We start from the raw sequence: 25,948 nt of genomic DNA, 5'->3' as shown, positions 1-25,948 counted from the left end.
TCACAACAATCTCGAGCAAGCCCAACTTAATTTATCGTGACCGGTATTAATAATAATGAAAATTAATAGCCGTATTTACAAGTGTAAAGTCGTGGGCAGCGTGGGCAGGTTTTATCATGCACCAGGCGACTAATTATAATATCCAGTCGGTATCATCGTCTTACATCTGGCGCACGTCAAAACAAACAATTATAAGCAGGACCCCGCGGGTCACTCCTGCCACTTTCGGGGGGGCTACGATAGTAGCCGCTAGCGGCGTAACATATTCAACAGCTGTTCCGAAAATTATAATCGGTTTGAGAAATGCGAGGCATACCGTGGCTATGGTACTTTTTTTTTAACTGACCGATAGCGATCTAAGTTATGGTCCGTGGTGTCGGTGACGCACTCCCACACGCCCCGCGGGGTCCTTCCGGTTTTCCTCGGCCGCCATCTTGCCACTAACTCATGCACGATGCTAATTACCGCGTGAAAATGCTAGAGAGCTGTTGTCGTCTCGAAAAATGCCTTTCCAATCCGTGATTCACATCTAATTTATAATTAACACAACCAAATAAGAAGAATCGTTAATATGCGATCTTAAGGAAAGAAATCTTGACCCAAAGAACAATTTCCTTAATGTTATAACTTCGTTTTGAAGCAACCTTAAGAGAGAAAGATCATAAGATCACCATTTCGTTTTGAAGCAATCAATATTTAAAAAAAATTCTGAAAGATCATGAATAAATAATGATAAAAGGATAAATCTACATCAGATCATCACACTTAAAAAATATTTACAGAATGTTTTAAGGTGAAAAATGTAGACCAATTGTTCTGACCTTCTGGAGCAATCAATTGGCTGCTGATGATGAATAACAAAGGTTCTGAATTGTTAAGAAAAAATAAAAAAGATTTTTGTCTTTTGAAAAGAAAATAACATTGGTACAATATTTTTCCAGTTAGTACTTTATTAGTTTAAATATTCATCTTTCCATTTTCAAGTCTTTTATTTTCAGACTCTCTGTTATCATTTATAACAGTTTAGAAAATTAACTTCTAAATTTTTTTTCTTTTAAAATTCTCCAGTCATCACTATTGAGATTTAATTTTATAACTTTATTAAAGATGATCTTCCGATCTAGATTTTTCCATGTAAACCTACTTATATATTTCAAAGTTTATTTAGACATAGTTAAGTGCTTCAAAGGAAAGGTATCATCACATAAAAGAATAATCTCCTGTTCTAGAATCACTTCTTAAATTTCATTTTGAAATAACTAATTAACTGGTACAAGAGGAACTTTAACTTTATGGAAGATGATCATCTGATCTAGATTTTTCCCGCTAAGACTATTTATCATATTTCAAAATTTATTTGGACATAGTTAATTGCTTCAACGGAAAGTTAACATCACATTAGAAAAAATAATCTTCTGTTCTAGAGATTTTCTGTTAAGGCTCTATATTCATTACCTAAATAACCTTATTCGAAAATAAATCATCCCTCATAATCTTCACAAGAATATTCTTAAATTCTCAGATAGTTTGCCTTCTGAACAACATGAAGAAAAATTAACAGTGGTATAATATTCTTCCTAGTACTCTAAAAACTCAATTTTTTTCATTCAGGCTCTCTACTATTCAAATTTCTTTGAAAATAGTCGATTGATTGCTCCTAAAAGAAGTTATAAGTTTAGAAAATTAACTTCTGATTTAATTTTTTGTCTTTTAAAGCTCTCTATTACTCACTGCTCAGATTTAATTTTGAAATAACTAATTAACTGGTACAAGAGGAAGTTATAACTTTATGGAAGATGATCATCTGATCTAGATTTTTCCCTCCAAAACTATTTATCATATTTCACAATTTATTTGGACATAGTTAATTGCTTCAAAGGAAAGTTATCATCACATTAGAAAAAAATAATCTTCTGTTCTAGAGATTTTCTGTTAAGGCTCTATATTCATTACCTAAATAACCTTATTCGAAAATAAATCATCCCTCATAATCTTCACAAGAATATTCTTAAATTCTCAGATAGTTTGCCTTCTGAACAACATGAAGAAAAATTAACAGTGGTATAATATTCTTCCTAGTACTCTAAAAACTCAATTTTTTTCATTCAGGCTCTCTACTATTCAAATTTCTTTGAAAATAGTCGATTGATTGCTCCTAAAAGAAGTTATAAGTTTAGAAAATTAACTTCTGATTTAATTTTTTGTCTTTTAAAGCTCTCTATTACTCACTGCTCAGATTTAATTTTGAAATAACTAATTAACTGGTACAAGAGGAAGTTATAACTTTATGGAAGATGATCATCTGATCTAGATTTTTCCCTCCAAAACTATTTATCATATTTCACAATTTATTTGGACATAGTTAATTGCTTCAAAGGAAAGTTATCATCACATTAGAAAAAAATAATCTTCTGTTCTAGAAATTTTCTGTTAAGGCTCTATATTCATTACCTAAATGACATTATTCGAAAATAAATCATCCATCATAATCTTCACAAGAATATTCTTAAATTCTCAGTTGTCATTGTATTTCAAAACAGTCAATTGAATTATAAAAGGAAAAAGATAGTTTGCCTTCTGAACAACATGAAAAAAAATTAACAGTGGTATAATACTTTTCCTAGTACTCTAAAAACTCAATATTTTCCTTTCAGACTCTCTACTATTCAAGTTTCTTTGGAAATACCCGATTGATTGCTCCTAAAAGAAGTTATAAGTTTAGAAAATTAACTTTTGATTTAATTTTTTTTCTTTTAAAGCTTTCTATTAATCACTTCTCAGATTTAATTTTGAAATAACTAATTAACTGGTACAAGAGGAAATTATAACTTTATGGAAAATGATCATCTAATCTAGATTTTTCCCTCTAAGACAATTTATCATATTTCACAATTTATTTGGACATAGTTAATTACTTCAAAGGAAAGTTATTATCACATTAGAAAAAATAATCTTCTATTCTAGAAATTTTCTGTTAAGGCTCTTTATTCATTATCTAAATGACCTTATTCGAAAATAAAATAAATCATCCCTCATAATCTTCACAAGAATATTCTTAAATTCTCAGTTGTCATTGTATTTCAAAACAGTCAATTGAATTATAAAAGAAAAAAGATAGTTTGTTTTCTGAACAACATGAATTAACAGTGGTATAATATTCTTCGTAGTAGTTCTAAAAACTCAATTTTTTCCTTTCAGGCTCTCTACTATTCAAGTTTCTTTAGAAATAGCCGCTTGATAGCTCCTAAAAGAAGTTATAAATTTAGAAAATTAACTTCTGATTTACATTTTTTTCTTTAAAACTCTCTATTACTCACTACTCAGATTTTATTTTTAAATAACTAATTAACTGGTACAAAAGGAAGTTATAACTTTATGAATAGATGATGTTAAAGAGTGAAATCTAGATCAGAAATACCTCAATTTCTAAATAAACTCATAAAAATGATTACTAGTGTCTCAGAAGCTACAACTTCCATTGGAGGTAATCAATTGGCTATCTCGAAATAAACTCCCGAATCAATATAATGTTGCAGCATTGTGTCATAGTTGAGTCGTGTGCCTTTGCAGTATCTAAGAGCAAAACCCCAACTAATTAAAGTTTGTCCGGGCATGGTGCATAACAGGAGAACGAGGCGCAAACATATAAATTACTTTTAATTACAACAATTTTATAATTTGTACTTGGCGAGTCTTGATTAATTAACTTCCAAGATTAATGGCAATTGTAAATTATTATGCGCATACCGGAAGACAAATAACGCTACAAAATATTTTTGGAATAAGTTAAATTGAAAAGGGCCCCTTCCCGTTCGGTTCGACGGGATGGATCGTGATTAATGTCTTAAAATTTTTTCTGTTTTTTTTTTTTACACGAAGAACGTTGACTGATCTGTTTCATATTAGTCCGTCAATTTGCAAAAGGGGCACCGCCACGCAGTCATAAACTGGCATGCAAAACGTAAAGACGGACGCAAATAAGGTGGACCATAAATAAGGGCAATCCAATCAACTAAATATGTTTATGATCTTCGAAGAGGATCCTTGACAAATGGGCCGTAGATTCGACGGACCGGCAGTCCCGCTATAGGTATATGGGTTATTGAATCAGCATTTACGACTTTATCGGCTGACCGGTCATATCATAACTCAAGCAGATGGGGATTACCTCTTACATGATTAGGGCCATACGTCTAGAATATCGCCCCCACATGTCAAAATCCACTGAAATATAGATACATACGGCAGACATCGAATTTTACGTGGATATTGATTTGAGAATTCTGAACTACGGAAATGGATTAAACGCTCACCTCGACGATTTATCGACACCGAAATTACCCATTACAAAACCAGCTGATTTCTTAATCCGTAGATCTGCTATTGTTAAAATTATTGCAGAACAGTTCGGACGTTGATAAACGAGCCGGCACCTATTTTGAATATTACTCAGCCATTTTGTAACAATCCCCATGCAGTTTTGATATAATTAATACGTTTTAATGACATGAATAATTCAACAACGTATGAAGAAACGGACGAGGAAAGTTAAATTACAGTGTAACAACCAACGGCGTGTCTATATTTATATTGTTACATGAAAGAACCGTGAGATCTGATATGTTCGGCATAAATGTAGTGTTTATGTCAGTTAATGCTGGTTGGTGCGTTTATAATTTGTTAGAAATGAAAGCTGAGCTTTATCGCGGTGCGCGACGGGCGGAGGAGGGGGTGGGCAACAGCGGGCGAAACTTCCGCCTACGCTCTCATATTGTATGCAAATCATCGGAATATGCACGCGGAAACGTGTTTAATTTAAATTATGTCTAATGCTAGAACGCTGTCTTACATGCGTTCAGTTAACCGGACCACGGCTACCATTCCAGTTTTAGACGGTGGAATCGTTCGAACTGCTTACGTGGAAAACGTGGAATAAATGCATTTATAAAGTTTTTTCATTTAACGTTCGTGATATCCTTGTGTTAATTTTGTAGATCACTTCTAATGGAGGTAGCCACAGACAAAAATTATGAATTGTTAAGAAGAAATAAAAAAGATTTTTGTCTTTTGAAAAGAAAATAACATTGGTACAATATTTTTACAGCTAGTACTCCATTAGTTTAAATATTCATCTTTCCATTTTCAGGTCTTTTATTTTCACATTCTCTACTAATCATTTTTAACAGTTTAGAAAATTAACTTCTACTTTTTTTTCTTATAAAATTCTCCAGTCATCACTTTGTGGAAGATGATCTAGATTTTTCCATGTAAAACTACTTATATCATCACATTAAAAGAATAATCTTCTGTTCTAGAATCACTTCTCAAATTTAATTTTGAAATAACTAATTAACTGGTACAAAAGGAAGTTATAACTTTATGGGAGATGATCATCTGATCTAGATTTCAGAGATTATTTATCACATTTCAAAATTTTTTGGACATAGTTAATTTCTTTAAAGGAAAGTTATAATCACATTAGAAAAAATAATCTTCTGTTCTAGAAATTTTATGTTAAGGTCTTATATGCATTACCTTAAAAACTTCACTCGAAAATAAATCATCCCTCATAATTTTTACCAAAATATTCTAAAATTCTCAGTTGTCATTATATTTAAAAAAATCAATTGAATTAGGAAAAAGATAGTTTGTCTTCTAAATAATATGAAGAAAAATTAACAGTGATATAATATTCTTCCTAGTTCTCTAAAAACACAATATTTTCCTTTCAGGCTCTCTACTAATCAAGTTTCTTTGGAAATACCCGATTGATTGCTCCTAAAAGAAGTTATAAGTTTAGAAAATTAACTTCTGATTTATTTTTTTTTTTCTTTTAAAGCTCTCTATTAACCACAGCTCAGATTTAATTTTGAAATAACTAATTAACTGGTACAAGAAGAAGTTATAATTTTATGGAAGATGATCATCTGATCTAAATTATTCCCTCTAAGACTATTTATTATATTTCAAAATTTATTTAGACATAGTTGATTGCTTCAAAGGAAAATTATCATCACATTAGAAAATATAATCTTCTGACTTACATATTTTTCTCTTTTAAAACTCACTATTACTCACTGCTCAGATTTAATTTTTAAAATAACTAATTAACTGGCACAACAGGAAATTATAACTTTATGGAACATGATCATCTGTTCTACATTTTTCCCTCTAAGACTATTTATCATATTTCAATATTTATTTAGATATAGTTGATTGCTTCAAGGGAAAGTTATCATCACAATAGAAAAAATAATCTTCTGTTCTAGAAATTTTCTGTTAAGGCTCTATATTTATTACCTAAAAACCTTCATTCGAAAATAAAACATCCCTCATAATTTTCACCAGAATATTATTAAATTCTCAATTGCCATTATATTTCAAATGTGAAGAAAAATTAACAGTGATATAATATTCTTCCTAGTTCTCCAAAAACTCAATTTTTTCCTTTCAGGCTCTCTACTAATCCAGTTTCTTTGGAAATAGCCGCTTCATTGATCCTAAAAGAAGTTATAAGTTTAGAAAATTAACTTCTGATTTAATTTTTTTTCTTCTGAAACTCTCTATTAATCACTTCTCAGATTTAATTTTTTTTTAATTGGTACAAGAGGAAGTTATAACTTTATGGAAGATGATCATCTGATCTAGATTTTTCCCTCTAAGACTATTTATCATATTTCAAAATATTTTTGGACATAATTAGCTGCTTCAAAGGAAAGTTATCACCCCATAACTTTTGATTTACAATTTTTTCTTTTAAAACTCCCTGTTACTCACTTCTCAGATTTAATTTTAAAATAACTAATTAACGGGTACAAAAGGAAGTTATAACTTTATGGAAGATGATCATCTGATCTAGATTTTTCACTCTAAGACTATTTATCATATTTCAAAAATTTTTTGGACATAGTTAATTGCTTCAAAGGAAAGTTATCATCACATTAGAAAAAATAATCTTCTGTTCTAGATTTTTTCTGTTAAGACCTTATATTCATTATCTTAAAAACTTCAATTGAAAATAAATCATTTCTCATAATTTCCATCAGATTATCTTTAAATTCTCAGTTTTCATTATATTTCAAAAAAGTCAATTGAATTATAAAAGGAAAAAGATAGTTTGTCCTCTGAACAACATGAAGAAAAATTAACAGTGGTATAATATTCTTCTTAGTACTCTAAAAACTTAATTTTGAAATAACTAATTAACTGGTACAAAAGGAAGTTATAACTTTATGGAATATGATCATCTGATCTAGAGTTTTCCCTCCAAGAGTATTTATCATATTTCAAAGTTTATTTAGACATAGTTAATTGCTTCAAAACAAAGTTATCATCACATTGGAAAAAATAACATTCTGATTTAGAAATTCTAAAATAATTTTTCACCAGAAAATTAATAAATACTCAGTTATTTTACCTAAAAAAAGTTAGTTTGCCATAGATGAGACATACATTCTAACTTGTTACTATGTTTAGAAATGAATAATTGGATCATAATATGAAAGAAATTTTTGGCCTTCTAAAAAAATAACAGTTGGACATTTTATTCCCAATTAGTACTCCATAAAATCAAATATTCACAATTTTACTTCCATTGGGACATGTCAAATTCATGGTATTAATTTAGTAGATCAATTTTTATAGTTTTCAGAGGGAGAGACAAGTTCCGAGTTGTTAAATCTTTTGGAAAAGACAACTGATTCGTAAGATAAATCAAGATTTTCCTTCCTTTCGAGACGACGAAAAATAAACAGCGGCAGTAAAATTTTCTTATCCGTTTGTACTCCATAAAATCAAATATTCATCTTTCCGTCCCCCCTGAAAAACCGCCGTGCATCTTTCATGCGAAATAACACCTCATAATCTCTCCATCTGCCGTTTTAAGGTATGTATTTATGGTAAAAAGGCGCGTTCGAACATGAGATGTGTATTTGTAAACGAATCTAGGTGGCTGGTATATATGAGGGCGAGCCCTTGATAAGTAGGTTAGTTGTCTCTGGGGTGGTTTCATGCGATGAACGCGATCGGTCTTTCACTTACCCTCCGCAAATATAGAAAATGTGAGGCGAAGAGGATCTGAAATTTTAAAATACTCACAACCGCTTCCGACTTAAATATTCCATTTCACAGAAAACCGGAAGTAATATTGAAGGAAATATTAGTCGGTTTTCTGGGATGATATTTGTAAATAAGTAATGGACGAAAGCACTCTAACTTGGCGGTGGCTTTAAATATTTACATTTGCGATGATTTCGCCGCGAAACGATGATGGGAATGGTGGAATAAAATAATTTTCATCCTCCTTTATGATCGCGCTATTATTTCCTGATCCGTAATAGTAATATGATCCCGATAGATTTTATGATGGAGGCGAAGTATCGGGGGAAACATAACATATATGTAACTATAATTCATCCCACCTTGGCCACATATCATTTTATGGACATTTCGATATTTTATTGATAATGGGAAGCAATCCATGGGGATTCTGGATAATGACATTTTCATCTATCGCAAATATTAATTTATGACCCTGGTTTTCTGGTAATGGGAAAGTCCAATTTCATTTTACACCGCACCAAAATTAATCGAGTTTAAATTGCTGTGCGTGTAGATTTAGTTCTTTTTTTTTTGAAAATGATATACAACTTCCTGTACAAATTAATTTATTGTAATCTGGTGTGTTCGGCCATTGTTATGCCGATTACATGGTATAATTATTAAAATATCACGAATTAATCAAGATAAAAACTCCTTGCCTGGCTTACCACAATATTCATTTGTATACGCCATACGAATGGACGCCATTTTGTTTCTGTTAATGCTTTTTAAGCGCAAACATTGCATGCACTTTTCTATAATTAATACACACTCTAATTTACATGAATTATTCAGTTTCGGTCGACCTGTATATGTATGAAGAAACCAGGAAGGCTGTCCTTAAAATCTGATTAATCCTGGGACGTGTTGAAATATGTTTCATTATAATAAATTAGGAATGTTTATCACTGGAGATCCTATCTACACATGGAAATTATAACATATAAAGGTGATTGTGTATGGTAATTAGTAAAAAATGTTTGTGCAGTCATGATTAAGTGCTACTCCAAACAAAAATTTTATCTGACAATCATACCATAAATGTTTTTTTCCATGCAATTAAAATTAAACAATGAAAACATGAAAGGCACATTTTTTTATTTTACAAGGAGGAACTTTCATCAGTTTTATATATGTAAAATATGTACAAAATTTCTTAAAAAGTCTATTATATCTACTTTAATTCAATATAACTGTTTAGAATATTCCAAACTACCTAAATTATAAAAAAAATTCTATATATAATATATATATATATATATATATATATATATATATAAAAATATTTAAAATTATATAATTGTAAACAGAACTGTTCTTTGAATTTGAAACTATGGAAATTGTATAGAGAGTTGATAAAGAAGATTGTCAACTTTCTTAATTGTGTATAAAATAGTTTATAAACATTTAAAACTATATTACTGTATACAGAACTGTTCTGAGAGTTTGAAACTATAGAAATTGTATATAGGCTTGATGAAAAAGATTGACAACTTTCTTAATTGTGTATAGAATAGTTTAGAAAGATTTAAAATTATATTACTTTATACAGAACTGTTTTGGGAGTTTGTAACTATGAAAAATGTATAGAGAGTTGATGAAAAATATTGTCAACTTTCTTAATTGTGTATAAAATGGTTTATAAACATTTAAAACTATATTACTGTATATAGAACTATTCTGAGAGTTTGAAACTATAAAAATTGTATATAGGCTTGATGAAAAAGATTGACTACTTTCTTAATTGTGTAAAGAATAGTTTAGAAAGATTTAAAATTATATTACTTTATACAGAACTGTTTTGGGAGTTTGTAACTATGAAAAATGTATAGAGAGTTGATGAAAAATATTGTCAACTTTCTTAATTGTGTATAAAATGGTTTATAAACATTTAAAACTATATTACTGTATATAGAACTATTCTGAGAGTTTGAAACTATAAAAATTGTATATAGGCTTGATGAAAAAGATTGACTACTTTCTTAATTGTGTAAAGAATAGTTTAGAAAGATTTAAAATTATATTACTTTATACAGAACTGTTTTGGGAGTTTGTAACTATGAAAAATGTATAGAGAGTTGATGAAAAATATTGTCAACTTTCTTAATTGTGTATAAAATGGTTTATAAACATTTAAAACTATATTACTGTATATAGAACTATTCTGAGAGTTTGAAACTATAAAAATTGTATATAGGCTTGATGAAAAAGATTGACTACTTTCTTAATTGTGTAAAGAATAGTTTAGAAAGATTTAAAACTATATTACTTTATACAGAACTGTTTTGGGAATTTGTAACTATGAAAAATGTATAGAGAGTTGATGAAAAAGATTGACTACTTTATTAATTGTGTATAAAATAGTTTATAAACATTTAAAACTATATAACTGTATACAGAACTGTTCTCAAAGTTTGAAAGTATAGAATTTGTATATAGACTTGATGAAAAAGATTGACAACTTTCTTAATTGTGTATAGAATAGTTTAGAAAGATTTAAAACTATATTACTTTATACAGAACTGTTTTGGGGGTTTGTAACTATGAAAAATGTATAGAGAGTTGATGAAAAAGATTGTCAACTTTCTTAATTGTGTATAAAATAGTTTATAAACGTTTAAAATTATATTAGTGTATACAGAACTGTTCTCAGAATTTGAAACTATGGAATTTGTATATAGACTTGATAAAAAAGATTGACAACTTTTTTAATTGTGTATAGAATAGTTTAGAAAGATTTAAAACTATATTACTTTATACAGAACTGTTTTGGGGGTTTGTAACTATGAAAAATGTATAGAGAATTGATGAAGAAGATTGTCAACTTTCTTAATTGTGTATAAAATTGTTTATAAACATTTAAAACTATATTATTGTATACAGAACTGTTCTGAGAGTTTGAAACCAAAGAAATTGTATATAGGCTTGATGAAAAAGATTGACAACTTTCTTAATTGTGTATAGAATAATTGAGAAATATTTAAAACTAAATAACTCCATACAGAACTGTTCTGTGTGTTTGAAACTATGAAAACTGAATATAGACTTGATGAAAAAGCTTGACAACTTTCTTAATTTTGGATTGAGCAGTTTAAAAAGATATAACCCTGTATAACTGTATACAGAATTGTTCTGAAAGTTTGAAACTATAGAAATTGAAAATAGACTTGATTAAAAAGATTGATAACTTCCTTAATTGTTTATAAGATAATTTAGAAAGATTTAAAAATATGTATCTGAATATAGAATTACTATGGGAATTTAAAACTATAGATATTGTATATAGACTTGATAAAAAATATTGACAACTTTCTTAATTTTTTACAGAATAGTTTAGAAAATTATAAAACTATATATCTATATACAGAACTAGTCTAGGAGTTTAAAACTATAGACATTGAATATATATTTGATGAAATAGATTAACAACTTTCTTAATTTTGTATAGAATAATTCAGAAAGTTATAAAAATATATAAATGTATATCGAACTGTTTTGTGAATTTGAAACTCTTGAAAATCTATAAAAAGTGCTTACAAAATTTAGTAACTTTCTCAATAATTATTTAGCAGATAGATTGCAACTTAAACAGTATTTCCTTGAAAATTTTAAATATGGTAAGTAACGTAAATAAATTCATCGCAATCGATCTTACAGTTGACTCGAACACGCTTGGACAAACCCGATCCTCATAATTACCCGTGTCGATACAATTTTAATAACGGATCGACACGAATTTCGGTATCGTTGTCGAAAAAATAATTTATTGCCAATGTCGGACAGTGATGGCCCACTTTATAACACCTTATTGCATTCGATTCGCGCGACTGTCATCGATCAATTCGCGTTGAGACGGTTGTGTATCTTGCACGTTCTACTTACACATTATCGCTTATTGCTAATTAGACTGACGGCCAATTAAATGGATTGAAGGGTGGTCCGATAATTATTTCTCGCGTTCATTTATAATTACACACGTATGAGGTGGTTTCTGTGCGAGAACAATTAATTTTATTAATTGGGCACCGGGTATACGATTAATCTGCTGAAATAGAAAGTCGTAACGTAACGCACACGCAGTTTTTATTTGTTATCGTCTGGTGGATCAGGACGATGAGGTCCTTCCTGTTGTGACGTTGTATTACACATGTCCTTGTTTGATTAATAGTAATATAATGGCGGAATATCTGGTCTCATATGGGCCATGTCGGGGGATGATTAATTGTTGTGTTGATGTTGGTGCGTGCCGGACACCATCATTAATATAGCGGACACTTAAGGATCTCCACGGGTTGCCGACATAAGTACGGTCCATGGGACCCGCTAAGGTGTTCGATGGAACACTTAACTTTTGTCTTTATTAATGATCGAACTAAACCAAAATTACAATTTAAATTATTTCCACTGTTTTAGAGATAATAATAAATTTGTGGGATATAAAAATTAGACTAATTTCAACTGGATCTAACAATTTTCTAATTAAATTCCAATCAACGTCGACCTACAAACCTCAACATTACAAAGAATTTAAAATGATTTCAATTATTTTTAGAATAATAATTAATTTGTTTAGATTTATTCAACACACAATGGTCTATACCCAATGGTTTTGTCAAAAATAGATAGATCTAATAACTTTCTAATTAAAAATGATTTAAGTATTTGTCTTAAATATTGGATTTATGATTATTATTCAGAATTAAATAGAACGTCTGTTAAATGATCAATAAATATTTATTTGATCAATCTGAATAAAAACCTAATATTCGAGTACTTTATTTTAAAAATATTTCAATTAGTTTGAGAATTGTAATTAATCTGTTTATTTTTATTGACATTTGACTATATTGCTTTTGTTAAAAAAACAATAATTCTGAGCCTCTTTAAGAACAAATATGACTATCTAATAAGTTTCTAATTAAAAATATTTAATATTTGTCTCAAATATTGGATTTATGACTATTAATGAGAATTAAATAGAACGTTTGTTAAATAGTCATTAAATATTTATTTGAATAATTATTAAATGTCTATCGAAGTTTTGTTGATAGTTATAAAATTAATAACAAAATTTAAATGTTAAATGTGGTACTTCTTTTTCACTATTAATAATCAAATTAAATAAAAACTAAATATATGAATATTTGTTTTAAAATTATTTCAATTATTTTGAGAATTATAATTAAATTAGTTTAGATTTATTGAACAGACAATTGTCTCTATTTAATGCTTTTGTTAAAAAATAATTCAAGGTCCTCCTTAAGAACAAATTTAACTGGATCTAATAATTTTTTAATTAAAAATGATTCAATATTTATTTCAATTATTAGATTTATGATTAATAGTGGGAATTAAATAGAATGTAAGTTAAATTGCCACTAAATATTTATTTGAATAATTATTAACGCTTTATCTAAATTTTGTTAAATATACATATACATATAAAATTAATAATAAAATTTAAATGTCAAATATGTCACTTGATATTTGTTTCATTAATATTGATCAAATTGAAACCAAAACACAAACTGAATATTTGAATACTTTATTTTAAAATGATCTCAATTATTTTCACAATTATATTTAATTTGTTTAGATTTATTGAACAGACAATTATCTATATTTAATGTTTTTATTAAAAAAAGAAAACAATAATTCTGCGCTTCCTTAAGAACAAAAATAACTGGATCTAATAATTTTCTAATTAAAAATGATTTGATATTTGTCTCAATTATTGGATTTATGATTATTAGTGAGAATTAAATAGAATTTATGTTAAATTGCCACTAAATACTTATTTGAATAATTACTAATGCTTTATCTAAATTTTGTTGTTACATATAAAACAAATAATAAAATTTAAATGTCAAATGTAGCATATATTTAATGTTTTTATTAAAAAAAAAAGAAAACAATAATTCTGAGCTTCCTTAAGAACAAATATGACTGGATCTAATAGTTTTCTAATTAAAAATAATTTAATATTTCTCTCAATTATTGGATTTATGATTATTAATGAGAATTAAATAGTATGTATGTTAAATTGTCACTTATTTTGTTGATTCACATAAAATTAATAATAAAATTTAAATGTCAAATGGGGCACTTAATATTTGTTTCATTATTAATTATCATAACTACACAAAAACTAATAATTTTCTAATTAAAAATGATTTATTTAGATTTATGATTAATAGTGAGAATTAAATAGAACGTCTGTTAAATTATTACTAAATATTTACTTGAATATTTATTAAATCTTATCTATACATTTCAAAGGTGGCACATTTTTTCATTATTAATGATCAAACTACACAAAAACTGAATATTTGGATACTTTATTTTAAAATGATCTCAATGATTTTCAGAATTATAATTAATTTGTTCAAATTCATTGAACAGATAATATTCTAAATTTATTATTATTATCAAAAAAGAAATCAATAATTCTGGACATTCTTAAGAACAAATCTAACTGGATCTAATAAAATTTTGTTTATACATATTAAATAAATAAAGTTTTACAACTTTCTAAATACTTTCATATACAATTTAAACAATTTCCAATAACTATTTTGTATAGAGATACAATTACGAAAAGTTTTAAGCAATTTCATATACAACTTACAACATTTCAAGTTTTCTAAATAGTCATATAGATAAATAGTTTAGCATATAATTATTTCTGTATAAACAGTTTCATTATTAAGGAATTGTAGACAGTTGTAAAACATTCTAAACACTTTTTACACATTTTAGATAATATCAAGTCTTCTTATCTATAGAAAAATATTCCATAACAATTTAAGTACTTTCAAACGTCATTAACCGTCAAGCATAAAACAAGTTCATAAACAATAAGACAATTTCAGCATTTAAAACTGATATGTATATGGTAGATAATTCAAAACTTCCTAAGTAATCTTCTACATATTTAACATAATTTTAAGATATCTAACTATCATTTTTACAAATTTACATTAAGATATAATTAATGTGAAGCAATTATGTAAATATAACAATATTTTTTAACCCTGGTTTAAAGTATAGTATTAATTCATTAGCTACATAAATCCATTAGAAACAACCTTACATTTCCTACATTCAAGTTCCCATATTCATCAAGTTCAATTCAAATCAAGGAATGTGTAACGAATAATTATGTATATAGTTAAAAATACGCCTTACATGAAATTCACATTTAATGTCGTTTATGCGATAGGAAACGAAGGGTCGGTGATTGCGACATTTTAAGAACGCGTACAAGTGCATTAATATGTTCAACACGAATCATAACTTAGAACCGGCAGGAAAAAGGAACTGAAATCGTCGTACTGTGACACAATCAAGTTTTGTTCTCGATACAAACAAGGAATTAATAGGCGTTAGTAGCGGTTTATAAAAATAATGAGACCATAAACAAAAGAAAAAAGGAAAAGTTCGTCGCCTTTTGGGGCCGGTCAAAATCCGCCCGGCCATTTGTCTGCGGATGAAAAATCCATTTCTTTCGCCGACTTATTGATATCACCCGTGAGATTTTCCCCGGTGTAATATTCGGCCGAAAATACTAAAACTTATGACGCCACTCCGGCCCGACACTTTAAAACGCATCCGTCAAATCGGGACGACGGGACATTTTTTTCTAGTCACAAATAAATGCGAGATGTTTTGTATAAAAAGCTGTCGCGCGGTGTATACGTGTTTTATCACTGCCTTGATGGCAATGCCCCCGGGGGTGAGAGACGAACTGATTTGGACAGTGGAAACTGAGTGCCTTTCACCCCCGGGGGACCGCGTGTACCCTTACAGGACAACTTATTGAATATTCCTGTCTATTCAGATCAAAACGTTATCGATATCCATTTTGTATCTCGCCAATGTTTATATGGAATTATTTATGAGCGGGACTTTGGATAAGATCAACCCAAACGGAAACGCCGCAATATCGGACCCGTATTGCCCTCAGTTATTGTGTTTGTCTTGTTGTACGTATTCATAGTTGCGAAATCCCCTGAAAGGCGACTGAAAAGTTGGGCGCCAATAAATTCAAATCAAAGTCGGAATAATTGAAAACTTTTAATTTAATGGCGAATTAATGGCTGTCATTTAATAATAGGCATCCTACCTGTTTGTTGTTGGCTGACTATTACGTTCTTACGGCGGGAGCCAGCGCGTTTCTTCACGTACCCCAAGTAATTAAATACTGTCACTGTTGAACTACTAAACAAAGTTAATTTAATGGCAAATGTAATCGATAACTTGTACCACTCAAGTGGAACTAGCAAAAAATATTTTACATTTATTTATGTGCTATGCGTACGATTACATGCATATCCATACAAAGATTGTGCCAACCGTTGGAATCCTTAACTACAAATTATAAATTATCTACGAGTAATAAAACAATTTCTATTGAATTAAGTATAGGAGTAGATTTAAGTCTCGTACTTCGTACTTGATGTTTTTATTGGCATTGTTTACATTAACTACCGGGAACAATGTGGATGATGCATGTCCGCCTTTTTACCGTTTGAAATGAGAGAAGAAAAAAAAACTGATTCACTGAATTGCCCCTGATTTATATTACTGCTTATCGCAATCGCGAATCCGTGCTCATTTGCATCTTTATTGATGATGATTAGTTTTTTATTTTTTGAGAAAGCTGTCCTAGATACGAGACAAAAGAACATTATCTAATTACATGTGTAAATGGTTATTGTATCACTGGACATTTTAATTTGCCACATATTTAAGTTATGTGAGGGTTATTAATTATTTAAAATTACAAAAAAAAAAAAACATCTGTGCTTAATTTTAAATTAATAAATATGAAGGAATTCGTTTATTCAAATTCATTCATTAGTTTACATTAAAGAATATGATATTTTCAAATATGTTATAAATACGTATTTCTATATTATTGACTAATTTATTTTATTCTTTACCATATTAAAAATATGTTACCAACATTTCAATTATGAATTATTTAAAATTACAAAACAAAAAACTTGTGTGCTGTTCCACATTTTAAATTAATAAATATGAAGGAATTCGATTATTCAAATTCATTCATTAGTTTACATCAAAGAATATAATATTTTTAAGTATGTTAAAAATGCGTATTTCTATATTATTGACCAATTTATTTTATTGTTTATTATATCAAAAATATGTTACCAAAATTATCTATTCGATTATGAATTCATGAATATTAATACAATACTAGATATTTCTTCCTTTTGGCATTTGATATTTAAATTTTATTATTAATGATATACGTATAAATAAAGTTTAGATAAAGATTTAATAATTATTTAAATAAATATTTAGTGGGAAATTAACGGATGTTCTACTTAATACTCAATTATAATCGTAAATCTAAGAATTAAGATAAATATTAATACATTTTAATTAGAAACTTATTAGATACAGTTATGTCTGTTTTTAAGAATTCTTCGTTTTAATATTTTCTTTTTTATATCAAAAACATTAAATATACAATATTGTCGATTCAATAAGTCTGAACAAATTAATTAATGTTAATTTGTTCAAATGTTCAGTTTTTTTTTGTTTGATCATTAATAATGACAAAAATATTAAGTGTCACATTTGAATTATATACCGGACCGTTAAGACGATTTTGATGGCCCTCAATTGTACAATAAATTGTTTAAGAAGACTTTCATCTGCCTATAACTATCTTAATTTATAAACAACTGCTTAAAAACTTAAAACTGTCTATATTGTATATAAAGGTTTTTATGAAATTTCGAAGTTGTCTTAATTGTTAATAAGATCATTTAGAAAACTTGAAATTGTATTTGAAATTACTCAAAATCTTTCGTCACTATATTATTTATATAAAACAGTTTGAGATTGGTATGAGAGTTTAAATAATATATGAAATTGTTTAGACATTTTTGAAAGTTGATATATTTTTATGAAAATCATAAATCAAATAATTAAAACACATATTAAATTATTTTTAATTAGAAAATTATTAGATTCAGTTAAATTTGTTCTTAATGAGGTTAAAAATTATAGTTTTCTTTTATTTATAACAAAAACATTAAATATAGACAATTGTCTGTAAAACGAATTTAAACAAATTAATTATAATTGTCAAAGTAATAAAATAATGTATTCTAATATTCAGTTTTTATTTTATTTGATAATTAATAATGACAAAAATATTAAGTACTACATTTGTCATTGAAATTTTATTATTTATATTATATTATAAAAAATAGATAAAAATTTAATAATTATTCAAATAAATAAATATTTAGTAAACATTGAACAGACATTCTATTTAATTTTAATTAATAATAATAAATCCAATAATTAAAACAAATATTTAATCAATTTTAATTAGAAAATTATTAGAAACAGTTAGATTTGTTCTTAATGAGGTTTAGAATTATAGTTTTCTTTTATTTTTGACAAAAACATTAAATATAGACAATTGCCCATTCAATGAATCAAAACTAATTAATTATAAATCTCAAAATAATTGTAATAACTATAAAATAAAATATTCTAACATTCAGTCTAAAACTAATCTTGTTAGATTTGCCCCCCAAATTTGAGGTTCAGAATTATAGTTTTCTTTTATTTTTGACAAAAACATTAAATATAGACAATTGTCTGTTCAATGAATCAAAACGAAATAATTATAAATCTCAAAATAATTGTAATAATTATAAAATAAAATATACTAACACTATATCAGTTTTTGTTTGATCATTAATAATGATAAAATTTATGTGCCACATTTGACATTTGAATTATATACACAGTTAAAAAGATTTTGATGGCCCTCAAATGTATAATATATTGTTTAAGAAGATTTTATACTGCCTACAACTACTTAAGAAGTTGTACAACTGTCTTAATTATATAAACAACTATTTAAAAAACTTAAAACTGTCTATAATGTATATAAAGGTTTTTATGAATTTTTACAATTGTCTTAATTACTTATAAGACTACCTAGAAAACTTGAAACATTCTAAATTGTATATAAAATTGCTTGGAAGCTTTCATAACTGTGTTATCTCTAAACAAAACAGTTAAAGAGATTAGAAACTGTTTAAATTGTATACGAAATTGCTTATAAAGTTTCACAACTATTTCAATTATATATACATGACCCTTTAAGAAGTTTTTTATATTCCTGATTTGATGTACAATTGCCTACAACTGCTTAAGAAGTTATACAATTGTCTTAATTGCATATAGTAGAACTTATTCCTCTAGTAAAATCATTAGAAGACAAAGAGTATTTAGATTTGCTTCAGTATTGATAATGAACTGATGAAATAAACTTTCTAAGCAATTTCATATACAGTTTAAACAGTTTCCAAGCTCCTTAACAAGTTTGTATACAGATAACACAGTTACGAAAGCTTCCAAGCAATTTCATATACAATTTACAAACTTTAGAGATTTATAAATAGTTTTATAAATTATTAAAGCAACTGGGAATCTTCGTGATAATGAGTATTAAACAAAATATTAAAAAAAAAATCTCTGTTCTACTGCATTTATCGACTAATCCACAATTCCCATCAGCTTATCAACAATCAGAAAAAATGCCATTTGTGGATCGCGTTTTATCGCTCAACTAGATGTATAAATGCATGTAGGTCAGATTGACCCCGGGCGGTCCGGTGTGTGTGTGTGCGTACGCGGGAACATCTAAATCCGGTACTAAAGCCGGCGCTGAACCGGAAACCTGTCCGAGAGCCCGTAATCTTAATCGCGGCACCTCGCGGAGTCATAAACGCCGCGGAGGAGCGATTTACGAGCGACGATTTGCATGCGCTCTCCCCCGATTAGCATAAGTCATAACCCGTACTCATTGAGCACCTGCCTCCCGAACAACACCTTACTATCGGTCCGGTGGGTGGTTGGGTGCCCCGTGCACGAGCCCTTCAAGGCAAGAACGGCACAGGTGATACGGTGATCAGATGTCCCAGAATTAGCACTTAATCATTTGTCCGGACGAGGAGCACCTTACCGACCATCTACGCCCACGAACGACCGTTTCATTGTATGGTAATAAGTGCCTGGCGAAATATCACTCTCTTTCACCACCGCACCGCAATTGTACTTGCACACCGTGAATTATTAACAAATTTGCTGTGTGCACTTCGTGTTTTATTATTGGGGATTTTTGCTATGAACGCCGGATTACATTACCCGTTGTTGGTAGAGGCAGCGAAAGTCGATTAATTATTTCGAATGGGGCTGATACAGAACACCTACAGACGTTTATAACCGAAGATGTGTAAATGCATAATTGATTCGCAGACTCTTCATATTAATCAACTGATGAATTAGTTTTCAGATGAATGCCAGAACTCGCTCAATTATTCAGATCCAACTTGGCTAAACCATCGGCATCGCGCCCTCATCATCCTTTCATCTTAATAATTACTTATTTCCAAGTTCGTGTTATGAAGTATTCTCGAGTGATTTGCTTTATATACATGGTGTTTCTGAATTAGGTGGTCAAAATTTTAGGAGCAATTAAAATACTTTCAACAATGAAGAAAGTCTAAATAATTTTTTTTCTAAAATCCAATCCATCATTATTAAATTATAAACATTGTTTTATTCTCACATTTCTGTAACCTTTGATCCAATCATGTTTAAATTTGGTACGTATATCCTAAAATAAACGTAGGTTCTATAAGGTTCTCCTGTTTTTCTCACCCCATTTTCTACGTCACTGTATAGTTTTTCAAACTGTCAAGGTTTTCATATTATTTACACAATTTTGAAGAAAATAGTTTCTTCTGAAGAAAATCTAGCCCCTCTATATTGAATGACAAACATTGTTTTATTCTCACATTTCTCTAACCTTTGATCCAATTGTGTTTAAATTTGGTACGTATATCCTAAAATAAACGTAGATTCTATAAGGTTCTCCTGTTTTTCCCACCCCATTTTCTTCGTCACTGTATAGTTTTTCAAATTGTCAAGGTTTTCATATTATTTACACAATTTTGAAGAAAATAGTTTCTCCTGAAGAAAATCCAGCCCCTCAATATAAAATTACAAACATTGTATTATTCTCACATTTCTGTAACCTTTGATCCAATCGTGTTTAAATTTGGTACGTAAATCCTAAAATAAACGTAGATTCTATAAGGTTCTCCTGATTTTCTCATCCCATTTTCTACGTCACTGTATAGTTTTTCAAACTGTTAAGGTTCTCATATTATTTACACAATTTTGGAGAAAAGAATTTCTCCTGAAGAAAATCCAGCCCCTCAATATTAAATTACAAACATTGTTTTATTCTCACATTTCTGTACCTTCAATCCAATCGTGTTTAAATTTGGTACGTATATACTAAAATAGACGTAGATTCTATAAAGTTCTCCTGTTTTTCTCACCCTATTTTCTACGTACTGTATAGTTTTTCACACTGTCAAGGTTTCCATATTATTTACACAATTTTGAAGAAAAGAGTTTCTCCTGAATAAAAATCCAGCCCCTCAATATTAAATTACAAACATTGTTCTCTTCTCACATTTTTGTAACCATTGATCTAATCGTATTTAAATTTGGTACGAATATCCTAAAATAAACGTAGATTCTATAAGGTTCTTCTGTTTTTCTCACCCCATTTTCTACATCACTGTATAGTTTTTCAAACTGTCAAGGTTTTCATATTACTTACACTATTTTGAAGAAATAAGTTTCTCTTGAAGAAAATCCAGCCCCTCAATATTAAATTACAAACATTGTTTTATTCTCACATCAAACTGTCAAAGTTTTCATATTATTTACACTATTTTGAAGAAAAGAGTTTCTCCTAAGGAAAACCCAGCCCCTCAATATTAAATTACAAATATTGTTTTATTCTCACATTTCTGTAACCTTTGATCCAATCTGTTTAAATTTGGTACGTATATCCTAAAATAAACGTAGATTCTGTTTTTTTCACCTCATTTTCTACGTCACTGTATAGTTTTTCAAACTAACTGTTATTTACACAATTTTGTAGAAAAAATATGCTCTTCATTAATATTGATTATCATTGCCGATTTTAAAATATCTGAAAAACGGCTGTGATAATCAAAATTAATTAAGGTACCTTTTTTCTTCTAAATTGTGCAGAGAATATAGAAAGCTAATTAGTTTTAAAAAAAATTGAGTGGATAGTAAAATAGGACAGGAAAAAATGGGCACCCCCAGAATCTACGCTACTGTGTCATTATACAAACAGTTTGTTATATTAAATTGTAAGTAAATATTTTAGGATCATACATACGAAATTTAAACACGATCGGACTAAAGGAAATATAATTAAATAACTATTCTTGTTAGATTTGCCCCTCAAATTTAAATTTCAAAAATTATTTTTTTCTCATATTTCCGTTACCGTTGGTCCAAGTGTATTTAAATTTGGTATATATTATCCTAAAATACATACCTACATTTCAATGTAATAAACTTTTTCTATATTATTACATTACTACCTATGTTAGATTTTGGGAGGTTCCCCTCTTTTTATCACCCTATTTCTACACCACTGTATATTTTTTCAAACTTTTAAGCTTTTCATATTATTTACATAATTTAGAAAAAAATATGTCCTTTATTAATATTGATTAGCATAACCGTTTTTCAGATATTTCAGATTTAATGTTTACTTTAATTTTTTCAAACATGAAATATCTTAAAACCTTCTTTCTTCCAAATTGTGCAAAAAGTATGAAAATCTGTGACGTTGTAAGTAGGGTGAGAAAAAGAGGAAAACCCTTCAGGATATACACCACTGAAACAATATGGAAACATTTTATTTCAAAATTAAACACAATTAGTCCAAAGGTCAGAAAAATATGAAAAAAAAAAACAATTTTTGAAATTTAGTTTGAGGGCCTGAAAAAAATTGATTTATATTTCTCATTGTTGGATGTGTACTAACTGGTCCCAAATTTTGACCACCCACATTAAAAACACCATGTATATAAGTGCGTAGTAAATTGGTTTTCGTTATTTGGATATCCGTTATCCCATAGTTGTTAATAAAGGTAGATTATGTTAGCAACAAATCTTGTAATCCTGACAATTGTAGCAGTCCATGCCCTCAGAACCCCCTGCATATTGCCGGCAATATTTTACCGTTCCAACCCCCGTGGGATTAAATATCTATTTAAGAATCCTTATAATTTTATTTTAAGAGCAATTTATACACGTTAACACTGAAAGCATATACAATAAAGTGAAACAATATAGCCTCGGTCTTGTGAAAGCGTCGGGCGGAATGTTAAAAGCAAACTGAACTTATAGTAAGATTTAGGGGTGTGCCGTTGACTTGGGTGAAAAGAGAGCCCTAAATTAGGCGCGTTCTGTGGAATTGTTGGCACGGTTATTTTCCTCAAGACACGCGCCCGCCGTTTCCATTTATTATTCAGTTTAAGGTGTTCAAGATTTATTGAACTTAACTAATCAACGGGGATAAGGTTTTGACGCGCCGATATTGGGTGACAAATGGTCTGTGTCCTGCACACTCGTACTGGCAACAAAAATTGATAAATCGTTACAACGTTTTGGGTACGGCTTGACAAATTACGGCTTGTTCTCCTCACGGTCTTTTAATTGTGACCGAAGAACCGTCCGCTTTAGTTCCTTTTTAATAAACATCAAATTGTAACCGTGCAATTTGCAATTACTTAAACGTAGATAACCGTTCATAAATATTAATTAGTGCGCCGGTGAAAATCCCGCCACGCTTTTCATACGGATGTATAGTGCGGAGAATGCACGTTCATGAATATAATTCAGAAGTAGCGGAGAGAGAGAGAGACCCGGAACTGAGCATCTGTAGAAATAATTCCTGAAATTATTCCTGCTGAATATGCCCCTAATGATTACCAGACGGATGCGATGTTCATTTGCAAATGACTTCATCTCGAGGAGAGAGAACTCCGCTTAGCGCCCATCAATTCGTTCAATCTTTATATTAAAACTGGCCCTTTTTTGCAACACGCCCCCATGCTTCGACACAATGTGGACGTCGAGGATATAATTTTGGCGGCGCAAAAGGGGAGAGTTGCGAGGAGGCACAACTCCACAGGACCACCACAGGTCACCACCACTTTGGACTTAGTCATCGTAAAAGTTGACGTACTCAATCACGTCGTGGCAGTAATAAAATTTAATTCAAGTATAACTCCGGAATAGGTTGAAGAGAAAGCATAATTTAGGGGATGATTCTGCGGAGTTGGCGCTGCCCGCCGGGGGAGAAAAAAAGTTGCGGGCTCATTCCGGAAAATTAAACAGTAATTTTATACGAAAACGGTCAAGCAGTGCACTAATTTAAGATCCTGTCCCCAGCCCGAGTTTGTTTTGCATCTTGACGATTCATGAAGACATTTTTTAATTACCGGGCGGCGGTAAATCAGAGCCGGCATTGGTCGCTTGGGACGTTTCTATACAAATAAGTCGGGCCATTGTGTGGCGGCTGAGATTCGGATTTGACTTTGAAATTAGGCCTGCGTTTTAATCAAATCACGTCGGTTATGTTAACAATTAGTGGACCGTTTCGTTCTTAGTGTCGGGGGGGCGCAAAAATCCCCGGGGACCCGTTGATCATCGACGCCGGTTTTGGTCTGCCGGTCATCGGTAAAAATCCAATTTCGCTCCCGAAAAAAGACACACGGAGGAGATATGTTTTAAAAGATTGTAAATGGACCGGCAACGACTGGACCGTGTCTGAGTGCTAGTTAATAATGCAACGTGCGGTACGAGCCGGGCCCCGGAATGAAGTAGCATCCAAGGCGGTTGTCGGGACTCTTCCAGGATGCATGCATTACTAAAACGCGGACGGGAACGTTCACTTTGACCGCCGGAATCCACGCCGAAGCTGTGGGAATGTCCATGTGTTACACGCTGAACTAACAATATGTGCCGGACCGGCTGTTTATTAGAGGAAACGATGCGAGTGCGAGAAACAAGTCAGTTTTCTGACAAATAAAACGCGGGGTTGTTGCGCTAACGTGATTGCACACAGTGGATTTTGATGGGGGCAACTTTGTTTCCGGGTATGAATATTTATTATCTCATACAAATGTTGGAGGAAGATAAATCCTTTTCTTGTAGCTAAGCTTCAATGTTTTCGTAACCAAATACAATAATCTATCCTTTTTTATAAAAATACTGGATAACATTTATATAATCAAGTATATGAATTGTGAATGTTACTTTCCTCTTATAAAAGTAGAAGAAGCTTCAATAATCTGCCTTTCCTTTTATAAGTAGAAAGAGCTAAACATCAGGACTAAACCTAACACAAAACAAAATCTATTTTATGAAAATGAAGAAACAATACTCTAACCTATAACAAAAATTATTTATAACAAGTAGAAGAATCTGATCCCTAATTAAATCGTTTAAAATTCATTCTTTTATAAATAGTAGAAGAAGCTGATTCAATTTCTTTCTAACCTAAATTAAAAAAAAATCTTTTCTGTCTTTTATTTTACATAAAAGGAAAAAACAGAACAAAAATTATTTTTAATTTGCCTTTTTCTTTATAATCAATAGAAAAATCTGATCTTCAGTATTTTCATAACAAGATACTAAAATGATTTAGAATCTCCCCTTTTACATAAATAATAGAAGAAGCTAAACCTAATAAAAAATCTTAAAATCTGCGTGATTCTGATTACTAATATAAATCGTTTAAAATCACGTCTTTTATAAATAGTAGAAGAAGTTGAACTTTACAAAAAACCTTTAGAATCTGATTACTAATATAAATCTTTTATAAATAGTAGAAGAACTTGAACCTTACAAAAAACCTTTAGAATCTGCCTGCTGAAAAAAA

This window comes from Aethina tumida, chromosome 4 (assembly GCF_024364675.1).
Source record: "Aethina tumida isolate Nest 87 chromosome 4, icAetTumi1.1, whole genome shotgun sequence".
NCBI lineage: Eukaryota > Metazoa > Arthropoda > Insecta > Coleoptera > Nitidulidae > Aethina > Aethina tumida.
The sequence above is the reverse complement of the archived record's forward strand: the minus strand, read 5'-3'. Positions refer to the sequence as shown.